This window comes from Sorex araneus, chromosome 1, assembly GCF_027595985.1.
Source record: "Sorex araneus isolate mSorAra2 chromosome 1, mSorAra2.pri, whole genome shotgun sequence".
Taxonomy (NCBI): domain Eukaryota; kingdom Metazoa; phylum Chordata; class Mammalia; order Eulipotyphla; family Soricidae; genus Sorex; species Sorex araneus.
The window spans coordinates 335,830,997-335,851,009 of record NC_073302.1 but is presented as its reverse complement, the minus strand read 5'-3'; the positions used below and the strand labels follow the sequence as shown (position 1 = coordinate 335,851,009).

At 40.6% G+C, this 20,013-nt stretch overlaps 1 pseudogene; it reads left to right on the top strand.

Annotated features, from left to right (window-relative positions):
• Positions 1 to 3,898: 3,898 nt before the first annotated feature.
• The window catches only part of LOC101542221 (TIMELESS-interacting protein-like), a 50,446-nt pseudogene continuing 34,331 nt past the window's right edge, over positions 3,899 to 20,013 (top strand).

The following is a 20,013-nucleotide window of genomic DNA, read 5'->3' as shown; positions in this document are numbered from 1 at the left end:
AGAGAAGAGTTCATGAATCCCATGAAGAGACAGCCCTGAGCCCACGTGGGCTGCAAGCTTCTCATTCACAAGTCCGCAGGGAACCAAGATATCTGGGCTGCCTGGCTTCCACCTCCTGGTCTTCACGCAAGGGGAGGATGCTCAGTGGGGCCAGTGGGGCGTAGGAGCTGGATTCTCTAACCAATTTAGTGATTAATTCCAGGTGCTGTTTATTTCAAAGTGCAAAAAGCAACACCAAGAGCTTAGGGAGGAGAGAGCACACCAGGGAACTTCTCTGAAGTGTGCAGAGCCATTGCCACTGCTCAGTCAGGGACTGCTTTGTCTGCCTGGGCTAAACACTGTGCCATTTTGTGGAAAGGGCACTTTTACCCTCATCCTGGGCGGCTTGGGGCTGTGTAACTTTAGAGCACATCCATAAATGTGCTTAGTTTTAAAAGAAAATGTGCTTAGTTTTTCTTCTTACATTTTAGAAGTGGATGATTTAAACTTGAAGCCAGCTTCACTGTCTTCCAAGAGAAAATGGTTATTCACAGTCTTCTCGAAAATATACTCTTAAAGCACAGTGAGAACAAGGTGGTTATCAGAAGTTGGGATAAAATTAGGAGGGCAGTGTTAGCCTTATTAGATCTAGTTTCTTGTCAATATTTAAAGTGACTACCATTCAATTTCCTTCTGCCTTCCTCTCGCCCCATCATGTGCACACACCTAGGCACAAGCACACACACACAACACACACACACAACACATCTATGTTCTCATGTTCTGTTTCTGGTGTCAATAGTTTCAGGAGATTTAAATAAATAACTTTTCTTTTTCTTTTTGGGTCACACCCAGCGATGCTCAGGGGTTACTCCTGGCTTTGCACTCAGGAACTGCTCCTGGCAGTGCTTGGGGGACCATATGGGATGCCGGGGATTGAACCCGGGTCGGCCTCGTGCAAGGCAAATGCCATACCTGCTGTGCTATCGCTCCGGCCCCTAACTTTCTCTTTCTTTCCTGACATACTACAACCCTTGCTTCTTCTTTTTTTCCTTGTTGATACAGGTCAGCAAGAAAATATATAATCCATCATCTTGTTTGAAAGTGTAAATGCCCCAGTGTGCAGCACCTTCCTTGCTGACTGATCCCTTCAGCTTGAGCCCTGGAGAACACCTGATAGGAGCAACCGCAGTCCCACTGTGCACCTGCAAGCTGTGTAGCACGACTGGGCGGCTGCATGGGATGGGAGGATGCCAGAGAAACAATTTGTTCCTTTCTTGGATTGCCACATATTCCTGTTTCCAAAAAAAAAAAAAAAGCAGCATGTCTTAGGAAACTTTGTTTTATGTGCTCTTAGATACAATAGAAAATAATGCAAACAATTCCAAAAAGACTGGAAAGAAGCTTGCTAATATGTCTAAGTGATGTAATAACTATTTTGGAGACTTTGGTTCTAAGCCTTAGCAATTCAAACAAGGGGCTTATTGAAGTTAATGAATAAAAATGTTAACCAACAAGGCTCTTTTGAGGTAAAATTCAAGGGCATATTTGCAGACTTTCCAAAGCTGAAGTTTTGGACAGTCCTACTATATTGCTGCATCAGAGTGAGTCATCTCCAGCCTGCTTTACTTTCATTTTTTTTTGCTAAATATTCTAAGTTAGATGAAATAAAACATCTTTGGTGAAGTAAGTCACACCTAGCCATACTCAGATAGTTCTCTTGTCAGTGCTCAGGGACCATATACAGTGCTGGGTATCAAACAGGGATAAAGTTTGTGTTAACCTTCTGATTCCTAAGACATCAATTTGATCCACCGAAATCACATACTACTCCAGGATATTTTAGGAATAGTCCAACCAGTTATAATAGAGGGTCACTATTAGTGGTCAACTATGGGTTGCAATAAGTTACCCATAATTTTGTTTTTCTGTGATTTCTAATTATTTACAGGATACTTAAATAAATTTATTTAAATAAATTATTTAAATAAATCTAAGCTCATGTGCATGTATATGTATTCATGCATGTGAAATATATGCATATACATTCATTACATCCTTGAGATAAGCAGCGCTGAATTCTCTAACTTTTTAACATAAGTGCATTTTATCAGATATTGCTTTCTGGGGGGGTCCTGTCTAGCATTAAAACATTGAGAGTCCTGGTAGTGAAAAAAAAGTTTGCTGTAAGAAATCAATGTTGACCATTTTTATATTTCTAAAAATAGAATAAAGCAAAATTACAAAAAAGAAATATCCAAGCATCTCCTGCACGTGTTGATGGGCATTGACCTCTGAAGTGACCCAGAGAATCTAACATCCTCAGCCCTCTTTTTACTGCTCTTGTCTTCTCTTAAGAGAATCACCTTAAATAGACCAACTTCAACAAGAATTTTTGTCTTTACCTTGTAAAAGTATCTTTCCTAAAGAAAACATATAAAGTAGCCTTATCTCACATCACTGCCAACCTTCTAGGACAAAATATAACCTCATATTTGAAGGGTTACAATGCATCCTACAAGCTCTGCTATTGGCATAGGATCAAAGCAAACTCTTTATTTTTGACTCCTACTAAACATTCAAGTTTTAATGTTGTGATATTTTTTAGGAAGGCAAAGTACTTTAATTTAGGAAAATGGAATATATGAATGGAAAGAAATGGAAGGAAAAGAAAAGAAAAGAAAAGAAAAGAAAAGAAAAGAAAAGAAAAGAAAAGAAAAGAAAAGAAAAGAAAAGAAAAGAAAAGAAAAGAAAAGAAAAGAAACATACATAGAGAAGAAATAACAAATTATCAAGGACAACAGAAACTGAGAACTGGTCTAGAAGACTGAACTGACCACATGCAGGGAGCAAGAGGTGCCCAAACATTGTGTGCATGCCCGCTCTCCTTTATAGTATGGCAAATCATTGTGCTTCAAATAAAAATAAATAAATAATTTATAAATGAAATAATCCAAAGAGAGAGAGAGGGAAAGAGAGAAAGGTGTTAGAAGGAGAACGGGGCTTCATAGACAGAAAGAAATTGCCCAGCTACCTATGTTCCATGTTCCATTACCACACCGCCAGCCACTGATCATCCACCTGAGGTCACTGAAGCTCCATTCTCTCAGTTTACACAAACCAAAGTGCTCTACTTCCCTTATTCCTTGGACTACAACAATCCCTTACCTTATTCCCATCTTTGCAAACCTCATCTGTACTTCAAGACTTCCCTGCATCCCTAGCCGTCAAATAGGGGTGAAGGGATTCAGTGAACAATTGTTTTCCTTGAGTAGATCCTATGAATCACTAAACAGCAAAAAGATCATCTTTAAGACTAAAAGAATATGTATTTGAAAAAGTAAGTCTGTGAACCATCAGACGAGTTTCTTAAGCATTATTATTATTTTGTATGCTGCTTCACCAGTTCCCCACAATTGGGAGACCTCAGCTCCTGTCCACCTTGAATCCCTTCCCTGGGACTATTTTTCTTCTATATACCACTTGGCTTGGTAGTCTTCATTTGTCTCCTCAGGACTTCCACTGCGGCAGATCCATACTCATGTTTAATTACATCATTTGAGTCATTTGTTACGGGTTATTCTTGCCTGCTCAAGCAAGGTGTAGACTTGCTGAGATAAATATTATATATTTTCTGTTATTTAACTGTACACATTCCCTTTCTCTACCGCTCTACTAAGTAGAGAACAATGAGGGCCTCTTCACATGTTTTTTAAAGACTAGATTTAGGTTCTCTCCTACTGCGGATGCCAAAACAGAACTCAACACTTTTAGAGTTGATCTGTTCAGAGTGTGCTGCTGAGAGATCACTCCTGTCAAATCGCAAACTCTCACCAGACCTGGGGTCCATCCCTGGGATCCCTCTCTATCCCTGCACAAGTCACCAGTTCACTCCCTCTGTTGGCCATCAGATGGCACCATGGTTCCACAGGTCATCAAGGCAGCTGGGAGGGCAGCTATTGCTGCCCCTCCCAAGGTGGGTGTCAATCACATGAAAGGATTTTCCAGTCTCTTAATGTCCTTAGAGAGTCTCTTGGTTGCCGGAGGAGGTCACTGATTGAGACTGTGTATATCTGCAGGCTGGATCTTGGGTTGCTCCCCAACCATCAGAAACGTGTCACTTGAGGGTACAATACATCTATGTGCTGTGAAACGATTTAGGAAAGCAAACGTTCAATTTCAACCTTTTAGCACTGTATCTAAAGAGTTTCTGATTGCTTCAGATCCACAGATTCTTATAGTTCCCATCTACCCCCATCCTACTTTATCCTAATTTGAGAAGGACCAAACACTTGATTAGTATGCCCTACAGAAACTCATAGGAAGGCAATCAGAGGACCTTCTGCCCCAGAAGCCACATTTTACCAAATTCTATAGTGTTCTCTCCCTAGGGTCACTTTGACAAGCTTTTCCATCAAACAAGAAATCAGAAAAAAAACATATTTACTTAGAACATTTATTTTTGTTTTGTTTTTCATTTTTTTAATTAAAGAACTGTGATTGTAAAGTTACTGATAGTTGACTTTTAAGCATATAATATTTCAATCCCATCACCAGAGTTGTCTTCCCTCCACAAGTGTTTCCATATTCCCTCCCACCCCAACCCCCACCTTGACATCGCCTATCAACTTGACAGGCACATCACAAAGTTCCACTTGTTTCAGCTTGGATCTCATGTTTTCAGTTTTGTTGAGTCTGTGTTTGTAGATTAATATATATGTATATGTATATATATGGCTATACCACAACCATATCACAAGTATTACTAAATCCCTGATACCTGTTCACCCATTACTTCCCCTTCTCCTCTTCCCCCTTGATTTCTTTTCTTTTTCTTTTCTTTTTTTTTTTTTTTTTTTTTTTTGCTTTTTGGGTCACACCCAGCGATGCTCAGGGGTTACTCCTGGCTTTGTACTCAGGAATTACTCCTGGTGGTGCTTGGGGGACCTCCTGGGATGCCGAGGATCAAACCTGGGTCTGCCGATTGCAAGGCAAACGCCCTATCTGCTGTGCTATCGCTCCGCTCCCGCCCCCTTGATTTCTTTCTTTCTCTGTTCTTATACTCTCTAAACACTGGGGTCAAGCATGATCTAGGCACCCCCCTTTTACTATATGTCTTCATACAGTATTCTATGTACCACTGAAAAGTGAGATCATCCCGTGCTTGTCTTTCTTCTTCTGGCTTACTTAACTCAACATGGTATCTGAGGACATTTATTTTTGAAAGTATGCAAACAAGGTGGTATGAGTAATCATGATTTCATTTCAGTGAATCTTCAGAAAGTTCTGGCTCCCCCAGTTCAACACTGAGATTGGTGGTCTCGCATGGCACTCTCTTCCTTGACTGTGGATCTGTATGTTATTCTTTGTTAAATATTTCTAGGATGGTAAACAACATATGGATGGAATTACTAATGGTGATAAAGAGGAAGCAAAAAGAAACTACTTAGAACAATTTACTGACAAAGTAAAAGATATTTAGTTTTCACTTTAAAACCACATGATCCATCAACATGATGGAACTGGAAAACATCATGTTAAATAAAGTAAGCCTGAAGAAGAAGAATAAACACAGGATGATATCACTTATATGTGGTATTTATAATAACAGGATGACAGAATCCAATGTTGTAAAAGGGGGAAGTCTAGATAAACCTTGGCGCCAGAGTTTAGGGAGGAAAAAGAAAGAAAGAGTGGAGGGGTGGGGGAAAAGAGACAACTGAGAACAATGGAGGTCGGGTCAGGGTATTATGGTACAAAAAAAGATGGTGTTAAAGAATGATTGAGTCAAATATCCAAGTGACAAAACACTGGAACCAAGGGAGCCAACCTTTAACAGCTGAACTTAGAAAAGTGCTTATCAAGAGGAAATGTTTGGGGGAGGGTTGGGGGATTATTGGAGGGAACCTGGAAACATTGGTGGAGAGAAGTTGATCCTGGTGGTGGGACTGGTGCTGAAATATAGTACATCTAAAATTCAACTACAGGGCTGGAGTGATAGCACAGTGGGTAGGGCGTTTGCCTTACACGCGGCCGACCCGGGTTCGAATCCCAGCATCCCATATGGTCCCCTGAGCACCGCCAGGGGTAATTCCTGAGTGCAAAGCCAGGAGTAACCCCTAGCATTGCTGGGTGTGACCCAAAAAGCAAAAAAAATAAAATAAAATAAAATAAAATTCAACTACAAATTACTTTGCAAATCACAGTGCTTTAATAAAAAACACATGATCATTCTGGTATATATGAAGTGCATGACAGTAGTCATGTAAAAATACACAGAGCATATAAGAGGTGGTCTGTATGTTAAAGCTTATTGCAGTACAAATAATCCCCAGGGTAGTCTAAACTAAATTCCCTGTCATTCTTTTGCTCCCACATACACCTTTCATTTGGGTCAGAGGTGAAGTTCCCAACCCACTAAAATTGAGGGTAGCATGTTCCAGACCATCGTGATCTGAATTATAATTGTCTGTTGTGCCACTGCACTTACAGATTCTTCTTTGGTGCTAATAATCTCTGTACTATAGATTCTGGTTAAACATATGTGAAGGAAAGGATTCCTCTTCCCCTTGGATGTCTTCCATGTACAGTGGCTCTTGGAAACACACTTTACACTGTTTAGCTTCTCACTAAGCTTTATGAACATCCTGGGAAGAATTCACAATCAGATTTCCTTTCCCAGCACCACTCCAAAATTGTCCATACCCCTTCAGTCTTGGTTAAAGAGGGTGGTTGATAGCCCCTTCTCCCCATCAAGTTCAGTTGGTGTCATGACACAGAAACTCTCAATCTTCTCTCTCTAACTCTTCCTCTTCCTCTCCTCAAATTTGTATCCCTAAACCTACTTTGCTATTTTCCCCCGCCAAGCAAGTTCCTACATGTTCTAGGATAGAGAAAAATTTAAAAAACTAAAATCATAATTGTGCTCATCATGTTTGCTGCGGTCAAAATGCATAAGAGATTCTTTATCTCTATTTTTCCCCCTTCATTAGGGGTCATAGAGGCTAGCACTATATTTGGAACATGTCCAGATACTTAATAGAATCTGAAAGGTCCCACAGAAGTCAGGTCCCCACTGTGGTATCTACTAAAAGGCCCTGCCCTCTACCCCACCCCATCATAAATTCTTTAAACAGTTTCTCTGCTTACTATTTCTTTATAGGAAGGAAGGAAGGAAGGAAGGAAGGAAGGAAGGAAGGAAGGAAGGAAGGAAGGAAGGAAGGAAGGAAGGAAGGAAGGAAGGAAGGAAGGAAGGAAGGAAGGAAGGAAGGAAGGAAGGAGGGAGGTGGAGGGAGGAAGGGAGGGAACACCACACTTGCTCATGAATGAGTGAATGAACAAGTAATGATTTTGCCTCTACATCATCTGTTCAGTATCCCACATTTCTCTGAGTCTCCGTGCCTAGGCTACTCTGATATTTGGTTCTTTTACTTGGCTTTCTCTGCTCAGATTCTGGACATATCTTAACCCTCCTCTACCACTTCATCAACATCTACCACCTAAATCCTCCCAGCATCCTGATTCTCCTCAGAAAAGCCCTTCTCCAAACAAACCAAGTAGTGAGCTTGGCAAAACAGTTTAAACCAAACCACACTGTCTCTTTGCAGCACTAATCACGATTTGTTATATTTATGAGATTATTTATTTAGTGACTATGCTCAACAACTGCTTTTTTCTCACCTTTGTGTTGCAAGTCCTTATCATAGTGATTCATGTACAAGAGGTGAATCATATGTATCTGCATTTGATGTTTGCTATGACTAAGTATAAGTAATTCCCTTCAAATCTTTTAAATCTGAAGTAGAGGGTACAACTTACAAAACAGAAGTAAGGTAACAGGTCACTAAGAATTTTTCTAAGCAGTTCAGAGCAATTGCCCTATAATTTCTTACTTTTTAAAGCCAAATTACACATAATTGGAGTCATTATTTTATAGCTATATCATGATTTTCTACAGTGGTCACTCAGGTCAGTTGAGGAGTGGATAAAAAAGGGGAGAAGTACTTATTCAAGAAAGACGTAAAAATATTTCTCACCACTAACTAATTTCTACCTTCTAACCCTTACCTTCATCTCAAGATAGAAAAAAAATCCCCTATCACAAAAAAAACTTCAGAGTTAATATTATGATGGTCTATTTTTACTTATGCTATAAGATTAGCAAGATAATCTTGGATCCAATTTCCTAGAATTTGGGATGGTAAAATGAAGGGTGGGGTTTCATGCAATCTGATCTTTTAAAGTAAGGTAGGGGAGTGGGTTATGCAATTTGATCACTTAATTTACTTAATTTTTAATTTTAATTTTTGAATTAAAGCACAATGATTTACAAAGTTATTCATGGTTGAGTTTCAGACATACATATTGCAGCCCCAATCACATCACCAGTGTCAACTTCCCTCCAGCAATTTTCCCACGTTCCCTGCCATATCTGCACACACCCCACTCCACCCCTATTCCCCACCCCAACCCAGAGAGCCTGCCCTCTTGACAGACACCTTCTAAGTCCAGTTGTTAAAGTTTGGGTCTCTTGGGTCTAATGTTCTGTGGTTTGGATATTTGGCCCTATCATTCTTAATACCACCTTTGTACCTTAATCCCCTGACCTGGCCCCCGCTGCTTCTCATCTGTCTCTTCTCTCCATCCCTTCCACTCTTTCTTTCCTTCTCCAATATACTCTGGGGCCAAGGATGATCTGGGCATACCCCCTTTACAACATTGCATTCTGTCATCCTGTTATTATAAATACCATGTAAAAGTGGTATCATCCTGTGTTTATCCTTCTTTTTCTGCTTACTAACATGATTTCTTCCAATTCTATCCATGTTTGCAGCAAATTACAAGATTTCATCATTCCTTAGTTGTATACTATTCCATTTTTGTGTGCATATATATATCACATCTTCATGACTCATATATGCAGCCATATATATCATATCCATATCTAACATGTATATATGTACATATTGATGTACATATATCACATCTTCATGATCCATTTATCTGTCATTGAACATCTAGGTTGATTCCAAATCTTAGCTATTGTACTTACTTCTGCAATGAATAATAGTGTGCATTACACTATTTTGAATATTTTTCTGTCCTGGGGATAGAAACCCCCAAAGTGGAACTGTTGAGTCATATGAGAGCTCACTTCTGAATACCCTTAATACTATTTTCTATAGGAATTGGATCAGAGACCATTCCCACCAGCAGTGGATGAGGGTTCCTTTTCACCATCTCTCTCTCTCTCTCTATCTTTTTTTTAATTGAAATACCATGAGAGCAGTTACAAAATTTCCGGTTTAAATCTCAGTCATACAATGGTGAAACACCCAACCCTTCACCAGTGCACATTTTCCACCACCAAAAACCCCAGTATCCCCCCCACCCTGAACCCTCCACCTACTTGTATGACAGACGATTTCCATGTTACTTTCTCTCTACTTTGATTACATTCAATATTTTGACACCAAACCCACCACTATTATTTGGGATTTTATTCCAACACTCAGATCTGCCAAAAAGGCAACATTAGACAATTTGTTTTCTATTGCTAATTATGAATTGCATATGATAATGTGCGACCACTATTGTGGCCATGCGATTTTGGAATTCTAAAGTTTTAATAATTAAATCGGGAGGGATTTCTGCCAAAAGCCACTGTGTTTCAAGCTTTGTTTCTGTGATCATGGCCAATAAACAGCTCGATCAGCAGCCAGAGGGCTCTTTTGTGAGCTGGTTCCGCCCCCATCCCATGAGGCCCCGTGTTCCTCATCACTTCGGGCCCCTCCCTGGCTGTCCCTAGGCCTCTGGAAGATAGTGGAGACTGAGCCTCCAGGGGAAACAGGCCAAGGCACAAAACCCATTCTCACCTGGTCACCACATCTATATTAAGAGAGATTGGTAACTAAGGTCTTAGTGACAGAAATAGAATTAGAATTCAGCTCTCTCTCCCAGAAACAGATATCACTATCTTGATTACAAATTTTGGAGCTTATTTAGTTTTGGTTTTTGAAATTTATTTTATTAGATATTAAGGTATCACAATTTACAGTTATTACTAGGTGAATATTAGGGGTACAATATTCGGACACAAATACATTTATTTCTAAAATTAGTTAACATTTTAATGCATTTTGTTCTAGCAAGCAGAATATAGTAATACAAAGAGGATGTTTGTTGACAAGAACAACATGCTTATTAACTACATATTGCATATTCACTTGGGTTTTCTCCAAGAAGCCTCAGAGATCAGGATTTGAGTAGAAGCAGTTGGTTCTGAAAATGACCACAAAAGAGAGTGTTTCTGATAATTCCAAGGTTGAGCCTGCTGAGTAAGTAATCAACAGCTCAAATTTGCCCTCAGTTGAGTTTTCTTAAGAGATTGATGACTGATCAACACTTCAAACTTCAGTGTTAGCTTTTTTTTATCAGGCCTTCTATCTGGAAGCAGAGCGGCTATGTGGGAAACCAGGGGTCATGAAAACCAGCTGTGTCACCTCTAAGGTATATAAAGGGATGTTCACACATTCTTCATCAACCCTTGTTTAGGTCATGTAAAATGAAAAGTTATTTGAGCCAGAAAACCAAAATTTACATCCCTGTAACTGAAGGATCTAGAGGTTTATCTATTCAGTAGCTAACAAACACTTTTTGTTAATTGACCAGATATCAAAAATTTAAGTTTTGTGGTAGTCTGGTTCCTATCAGGACTACTCAATTCTGGTGTTGTAGTGTGAATACATCTGTGTAGACAACATGTAAAGAACAGAACCTGGTTATGTTCCAATCAAATATTACTTACAAAAGCAGGGAAAGTCTTGAGTTTGACTACAAGCCTCCATTTTTATAACCCCTCATTTAAACATATGTTAAAATTGAGGAAATCCACAAAACACATCTTCTCAGTCGGGGACTTGTTTCTGAGTTAGTTTGGCATGGCATGGGAAGGCCTTCAATTAGAAATCATTCCAGGACTTCCAGTCTCAGATTGTAGAGTTTTATCTAAGTGAGTTGATAAGAAGTTAGATCCTAGTCACCAAAACACTTCGGGAGCAAAGAACTGCATGGAATGTAATCCTTCTCTAGTGATGTCATTATTCTCAGTGAAGGTAGCTTCAAAGATAGTCATGAAATACCACACTGTAGAAAAACAGTGATGGCAGTATAAAAGGTGTGGAAAATAGCCTGGATCCCTACCACTGCCTCCCACCCCAACACAATGCTTCTGGTTTTATGTACACACTGTGTTGGAAATCTTGTATGTGTATCTTCAGATCAAATTTTAGCCTTCTATACCCTGTCCCAAGTTTTAAAAAGGAATTATATAGACTATAATAGCAAGGAACAAATTCATGCCATCTGGCTTCCTCTTTAGTTCACCTATTAGAAGGGGCATGAGAGTAACACTTTCTTATTTTAAGTTATTTTTCTATGTCCCTTATAGAGTGGGTATAGTTAATTGGTTGCTTCCTTACCAAAGTGTTTTGCTAGTTCATTCTGAAACTGTCCACTCTCCTTGTTCCTTGATGCATTAAGGGTGGCTCTGAAATCACCCTGGCACTCTTTCTTATCTACATTCTCACCACAATTTTGTAAAAGTCCCTTTATTAAACACTCCCTCCCCTGATCACAGCCACCAAATTATCCAATTTCAGCATGTCATCTGTTTACTGCTGTGATCTAAAATGCCAATATGTGTAATATGTGTCCAAAAGTGATGTGAGCTGTGGAATTCTGGAGAGAAAGCAGGGTCCCCTATTGAGTTGTACAGAGAACTTGAAGATAGGATTTGAGTCACTGAATGTGGGCTTGAGGATGGAATTTGAGTCACTGGACAACTATTTAGAGAGGACATATCTGAAGACAGAAAGTAGATGGTGGTATGCTTCTGGCAATGATCAACTTTAAATCCTTAACCCAAACCTCAGCAAGAAGGGAAACCCAGGAAATGTAGTCCAGGTGCTGTATTGAAGCCAGGAAAACCTGCACTCCAAATGGGGAAAGAAGTTGCTCCTGATTTGCCAAATTAGCACATTCATCAGGATTGCTAAATAGTGGGAGAGAACAGGCATGTTCCCAAAGGAACACCAGGCTCCAATACAGAGCATGGCCACCCTGAACATCTGTAGAGTTGTCAATGATAGGTTGTCCTCCAAAAAGGATATGGAGTCAGATTGAGGCCCAATGTTATGGACAAGTACCACCTGCCCTTAAGGCAAGAAAGAGCAGAAAACTGTTGTTGACAAATTTCAGGAGTAAGGTCCTCACTCTTGGTGAAGCGTGCTGGGAAGAATGCTGGTTCTTTGATCACATGCACATGCAACATCCAAAGTGTGTCCCTCATCTCCTCCTCAGTACAAAAACAAAAAAAATGGAAAGTACAGCACAGAAACACACAGGCAACTTTCAAAAGCCTTTATGTGTCATTTCCAAATGAATTACATGGCCCATTGAGCAGCCTTCACTGTGGATTATTTAGGCACTATTAGAGTCAGGACGCCATAAATTGGATGTGAAATTCATGCAGGTTTCCTGTAGTTTATCAAGCTGGTGACTCCCTAAGATCAGAAAACAGAGCAAGAATGTGCCTAAGAGCTAAAGAGGCAGGATATGGGAACTTTCTAGTTAATACTGGATTTAGAACATAAGATTTAGTAAATTGTTGGATTAGCCCAAGGATATTTTGAGGAGGTATCTGGTTCTTCTACTTGACCTCTAAGGCAAGAGATGTGGCCTCTGGTAATGTTTTATGGATTCATCATGCACAGCATTAATTTTTTCCTACAAGATTTATGTTTTTAAAATCTATGCTGACTCTTAAAGTCTTGAAATTTATTACCTTTGAAATAACTGCGCTTCCTTTAGTTCATCCTAATTTGTACTTTTTCCAGGAATATCTCTACATTAGATATCCTGAAGAGTTTCTCTTCTGTCTATTCCTACTCATAAATTCATTAGACTTTGATCATACATGTTAGTCTTATTCATCCACTTGTGTGTACTTACTGAATTCATGTTATGTACTCAAGGGCTTCTCCCCCAATTATTCATATGATTGTTTGGGTCACTTTTTTCCTGTTATTTTCCTGACTTAAAAGAGTTTCATTGATATGAAAAAGTGGAATGGTCTGATCAATATTCTCTTTCCATTAATGAGGGAGCTGTAGCATTAGGGACCTATGACAGGGCTACAGTCTCTACAGCAGAGAGGAATATTGCAGTTTCCAGGTATGGATTCAAATTTTAGTCTATATCCTTCCAACCTATCCTATTGCTCTTGGGCAGGCAGGTGAACTTCCCTGCCTTTTCTTATAATCAGCATACTAGAGAGGTAATGTCACACCTCTTAAAAACCAGAGGAATTAAATATGTATACTTTCTTTTCTTTTGGGGGGGGTCACAGCCAGTGATGCTCAGAGGTTACTCGTGGCTCTGCACTCAGGAATCACTACTGGAAGTGCTGGGGGACCATATGAGATGCTGGGGATTGAACCCAAGTCGACTGCATGCAAAGCAAATGCCCTACCCACTTCACTCCAGCCCCAAATAGGTATATTTTGGTGGCACACAACATGGAATACAATGCATCAGAACCCTTGTTTGCAAAAGCAAGGTCTTTCCTGTATAAGAAGACACAGAATGATAAATGATGCAGCACAAAGGTAGGAAGGTGGGACTTAGAAATTCCCCTAACATAATGTGAATCTTGAAGAGAAAGCAAAATTAGTGAAGCTCATACCCCCCAGGGGAAAAGTGAGCATTGTCTTTCTAATCCAAGTTGCTCTCAAAGAAATATTATGCTGAACAACTCTATCTGCAGAGCCAGGAAAGAAATGGACACTGATATGCAAGTGTTATATTCATGCCACTTTTGGTAGATTGCTATTTTACCAAATTGTTGGACTGTGTGTTGATTTTTTAGTGTTTAATCTCCCTCTGACCAAAAATAATTTTTTTAGAATCTTGATATGGATATGGAAGCATAGAGATATATTTGGTGCCCAATTCACAACAAAACTCTTGCTAAATTAGAGATTCCCAGGTTTCTTTTTTTAAAAAAATTTTATTGAATCACCATGTGGAGGGTTACATAGTTCTCAGGATTATGTCAATTATACAATACTCAAACACCCCTTCACCAGTGCCCCTATTCCATCACCAACCACCCCAGTATACCTCGCCCCCCCCCCCGTCTCCACCCTTGTAATTGATAAGTTTCACTTCGTTTACGCTTTATCTTGGTTACATTCTATGTTTCAACACATAACTCGCTATTGTTGCTGGGGTTTCAAACAAGTCCCATTGTTTGTTACATAACTTTTCTATTTTTTCCCCCCTCGTCCCGCGCCACCGAGTTCACACCCGTTTAGTATTCACCACGCTGCCTGACAAAGGAAAAAAAAACCGGAAAAGATGGTTATTTCCTGTCATCAGCCGGCGTGGGGCTCTGGCTTAGTTGATAGTCTGGTAGAAAGTCTGCAGTTTCTGGAATCAAAAGTAGTGTGCTGGTATCGGCCCCGTCTCGAGATTCCACCAGCGTCCCGCTGTTCCATGTACATAATACTTTATTCCCTTGTATCCCATTCCCATGCCACCAGGTCCGTGTCAATTTAATGGACATCATACTATGGTTAACGCCACGCCGCGTTTCTTCCCGAGAAAGAAGGATATTTCTTCTCAGCTGGCGTGGGGATATGGCTTAGTTCAATCTAGAGAGATGGCTACCCTTTTGGTTGCCTTCAATATTTCAACAAAAAACTTACTATTCTTGTTAGGGTTTCCCACCAAAGTCCGACCCGTTAAAAGGGAACCATTTCATATTGCTGATGATTAGATGACATTAAGTCATCTAATTTTGGGTTTCTGTATAAAGTCCAGGGAAAATTCTGCCTGAAATTCTATCGCTACAATCTTTTACCCTTTTATGGTGCTCATAAGATGGGAAAAATTAGAGAAATACCGGGCCCCCGCACGGGCGGAAGTGGGAAAGCTCCCTTGTCCTCCTCAGTCATACTGGAGCGGCGGGCGCGGCGAAGTGGGAAAGCCCACGTGGCTGCACTCTCTTTAAGTGTCCGAGGTGGGCAGAGACCGGTTCTTCCCCGCCCTCGATCTCCCGCCAGCCGCGCCGCGCATTAGGGTGCGTGTCTCCATTTTGTGCTCAGAGAAGTGGGGTGGAGGCTGTGCTGTGCCCAGGAGAGGTTGAGGGAGAGAGAGAGAGATTAAAAAAAAGAGAAACGCCGGGCCCCCGCACGGGGGGCCTGGCGAAGATGCTCAAATCACATACTGCAGGTTGTTGAGTGGGCTGCTGGTGTCCAAAGCAGCTCCCTTGTCCTCCTCAGTCATACTGGAGCGGCGAGCATGGCCGAGATTCCCAGGTTTCTTAAGAAAAATAAGTCTAGTTAGGTATTGCAGATTTTGAAGAGTGATTCAGAGTTCTAGATCTGGGTGGAACCTGGGAAGGGACCCATAAGAGAGAGGCTTTTATGTTAACAAGCATCCCAGGTTACTAGACAAGTTCAGATTTCTCCTGCTTCCTACTTGTATTATATGCAGTGACCTAATGTACACATCCCTTGAATATTTTTTCACAAGATTGATAGTAAATGAATTATGCTATGTGCTGGATTTGGGGCTGACTTTCTTTAGAAAAGAATGAAAGTTGAAGGCCCTTAACCCTATGAGGTGTGTGTGTGTGTGTCTGTGTGTGTGTTGAAGTGTGTGTGTGTGTGTTGAAGGAGCATTGTTATGGTAACAAGCATGATCACACAAAGAGTGTGAAATTAGGAGTGAAATTAGGACATGCCTCCAAAATTAGCCTTGGTAGAACCTCCTCAGTGCTTGTTTCTCTCCTGTGAAGCTGGGGACTACCTCAGTGCTTTTCTCAAATGCTAGTTCTTTTGGGTCATGTGTTTTAACTACCAACTTGCAAAATAATATGATGACCTGGGTTCCTCAAGTTCCTCAAGTAGATCAGATAATTCTACTTTAAGAATTCTAAGACAACTTAATCACCAAGACCTTCAAACCTTATAGTATATAATCTTGGGGCCCAGCAGAGGCAATTTGGATGGCAACCAACTATAATACCTCATCTTTCCACTTTCGTGTATCAAGTGTTAATTAAAATAATACCAATACTGTCTTAGTTATTTTTTGGTTTTTTGAGGTGCAGAGGCATACCTGGAAATTCTCAGGGGTTACTCCTGGCTCTGCACTCAGAAATCACTCCTTACAGTGCTCAGGGATGCATATGGAATGCCAAGAACCAAACCTGGACTGGCTGAGGGCAAGGCAAGTGCCTTACCCATTGTACTATCTCTTTGGCCCCTACTTTGGTTCTTTAATCTGGTCCACAGTGAGGACCAACTACATGCAGCAAGCTAGTATAACTCATTTATACTTAAGTATAAGGCCAAGCTGAGGACAAATAAATCTGGAAAGTAGGGTTGAAAGAGAGAAGGGGGATGAATGGTGGAAGAGAAAAAGGAAAAGAAAGGAAGAAAGAAGAGAGAAGGGAGAATGTGGGAGAGGGAAGATGTGGTGGTGCTAGAGGAGGTCTGCTTACACTAAGTACTCGGGCACCCCTCTGAGGAATGTTGCCATTCCTCAGGAACATTGCCTTAGCCAGAGGCCAGTAGGAATCGATACTCTAAAACATGCGCATGCATAACAGTATGCACAGATCATACTTCAGAAGTCTGTTCCTGACTTCACTACGAGTTTGAAGTTCTTTACCTTCTGACTAAAGTCTTAAATCCTCCCTCCCTCCAACAGAACTTCACCTGGTGCCTACCAAAGATTTTTTTATTCAAAAATAATATTTGTGGAGAGACAGCTCTGTGGCTCTGAGGAGCTCTGATCAGGTCTGAAAACTTCTAATAGGCTGGTTCTATGTAACCAACCTCTGCCCATCCACAAGCCCATCCATCTCTCATGGCTCCTTTTTCCTGAGATACACACTGCCCCCCTCACACACCAACAGGAACCAGGAAACAGTGAAGCCAGCTTTTGGCAGAGTAATGAATAACCCCTCTCAGAAAGAATCAGGCTGGGCCAAGGCTGTCTTATTCTGAATTTAGTGCTGCTTTGGCTTTTTGAAGCTACTCAAATCTTTGTTGCTCTCTTGTAGTTCTTTCTAAGATTTTCAAAGATCTATTTTTTTCTTCATTTATTTCTTGATATCTTTTACACTCCAAATCTCCACAAGCCCAGGCCTTTAGCATTTCTGTGGTGCCACCCCCCTTGCCATTGATCCAACGATAGGACTCACTAATGCCTTCCTCAGATGTGTCGGAGGTAGCCTCTGAAGGGATTCCTTGCAGTAATGCTGCCTCTCGTTGTAGGACCATTCCTCCAGCTTTCAAAAATTAGGTAAGAAATAGAGAAGATAGAGAAGGTACAATCAATCAGTAGGAGTCACAGAATATGGTCCTTGCTCAATAGTGGGTGACAGTTCCTGTGAAAGAACATGAAGCAGAAACCAACTCCCTGCCATCAAGAACCTGGGCTGCCATTGTGCTGATTCTTCTTCACTCTGCAGATACCACACAGACAGGGAATTTAGCCAGTCTTCTTGAATACAACAACGAAGATGCCTAGAGATGATGTGCTTTCTTGGTTTCCCACAAAGGCACAGAGATGAGCCAGGATTCTGTCAGTGCTTCCTGCTGACGCAGCTGGAGCGCCAGGTAGGGTATCTAGAACCGAGCGCCCTGTGACTGAAACTTGCAAGCTGAGCAGTAGCGTGATCAAAGTTGTTTCTGGAGGAGGGTCTGAAATCCATGAACAAAATAAAATGCAGGAAAGGATAGTAAAGATTAACTTGCTATCTAAGGGACTGTTGAAAGAATGAATATGATGAAGTAACCTAGTGTGTATAAATCCTCTTCTAGAAGATAAAATCAACCCTTTTTGTAAGAGGAGCAGATTAACTTTCTCTGTGAACTTAGTGACCACAGCCCCAAAATCAATTTAAATCAGTTCCTTCTGCTTCTCTACTATCATCAAAGTCTTCTGTCATTACTTTAACGAGGCCACTAGGCTGGAATTTTAAACATTCCCCTCTGTACAATCACTGAAAGTTCTGACTGAAAATTTTCAAGTTTACCAACACACTCTGTGTCCTTGACAATGCTACTCCGAGATTTTCTTAGCAACAGCTCATGATTCCTTTCGAGGGATCCTGCTATCCCATCCAGGGGGGATACCAGCACCTTAGTTCATTCTTAGTGCTCACTCACTTACTTCCTTATCACTCAATTGATCTTTGTTGATGCGTTCTCTGTGCCAGGCATTGTTCTAGGTCCTGAAATACAAGGATATTCTCTTGTTCTGCAGCTTATAATCATGGGAAATTAGATAGATTTGGTCTAAGTTCAGCCTGTCCTTTTACCCTTTCAATTCACCAGCCAGTCAAAACATCCCCAAGCTGGGAAAGACAAAATATCAGTTAAATCATCACAGGACACTTGGGAGGAAGAGTGCTAGAGAGCACCAATAGGGAGAATGGAGACCTTTTAAATTAAGGGCTGAGGCCTGAATGGTGAAATAGTGTGTAGATTTTTAGAAACCAGAGAATAAAAATATTAGGAAGAGTAGAAAACTAGTACAGTCTCAAAAGCAATAGCTGTCTTCCCCTCTTCAGAAGTCAAAGAGAGGATGTGGCTACAATCAGTACATGAACAGATCTGAGATTTCCACTAGAAACTTGGTTTGTGGCCAACATTTATTCTGACTAGTAAATTATTATTTCTAATCAGAAAAGTGTACCAGAATTGTGGCATATTTACAATATCATTATGCTATATGAATGAGGTCAGAAAGGGAGAGAGGTTATGTAGAGCTGTGTGAGCAATAGCAAGGAGTTTGGATTTTATCTGAAATTTAGTGAAAAAATCTTTGGACATTTTTTTAAGAGTAACGGATTCTATACTGTTTATTTATTTATTTTTTATTTATTTATTTATTGGTGAATCACCATGAGGGTATAGTAACAGATTTACACATTTTCATACTTGTGTTTCCCTCATAAAATGTTCGAGCACCCCTCCCTCTACCAGTGTCCATTCTCCACCACCAGTGAACCCAGGATCCCTCCCACCTCTCAATTCCATCCACCCCTACCCACTACACCCGTCCCCTCTCCCCGCCTTTGTGGCAGGGCATTCCCTTTTGTTCTCTCTCTCCTTTTGGGTGTTGTGGTCCCGCAATAGAGGTATTGAGTGGCCATCATGTTCAATCTACAGTCTACTTTCAGCACGCATTTCCCCTCTCGAGTGGGTACTCCAATCAGAGCTTACTTGATGTTCCCTTCTCTATCTGAACTGCTTTTTCCCCCAGCATGTGAGGCCAGCTTCCAAGCCATGGAGCCAACCTCCTGGTGCTTATTTCTACTATTCTTGGGTGTTAGTCTCCTACTCTGTTATTTTATATTCCACAGATGAGTGCAATCTTTCTATCTTTGTCTGTCTCTCTCTTTCTAACTCATTTCACTTAGCATGATACTTTCCATGTTGATCTACTTATATGCAAAATTCATGACTTCATCTTTTCTAACAACTGCTTAGTATTCCATTGTATAGATGTGCCAAAGTTTCTTTAACCAGTCATCTGTTCTCGGGCACTCGGGTATTTTCCAGGTTCTGGCTATTGTAAACAGTGCTGCAATGAACATATAAGTGCAGATGTCATTTCAACTATACTTTTTTGCTTCTCCAGGATATATCCCAGAAGTGGTATTGCTGGGTCAAATGGGAGCTCAATGTCTAATTTTTTGAGAAGCGTCCATATTGTTTTCCAGAAGAGCTGAACAAGTCATCATTCCCACCAGCAGTGTAGAAGGGTCCCTTTCTCCCCACATCCACGCCAACAGTGGTTGCTTTTGTTCTTTTGGATGTGTGCCATTCTCTGTGGTAAGAGGTAGTATCTCATAGTTGTTTTGATCTGCATCTCCCTGATGATTAGTGATGCAGAGCATTTTTTCATGTGCCTTTTGGTCATTCGTATCTCTTCTTTGGAAAAGTTTCTGTT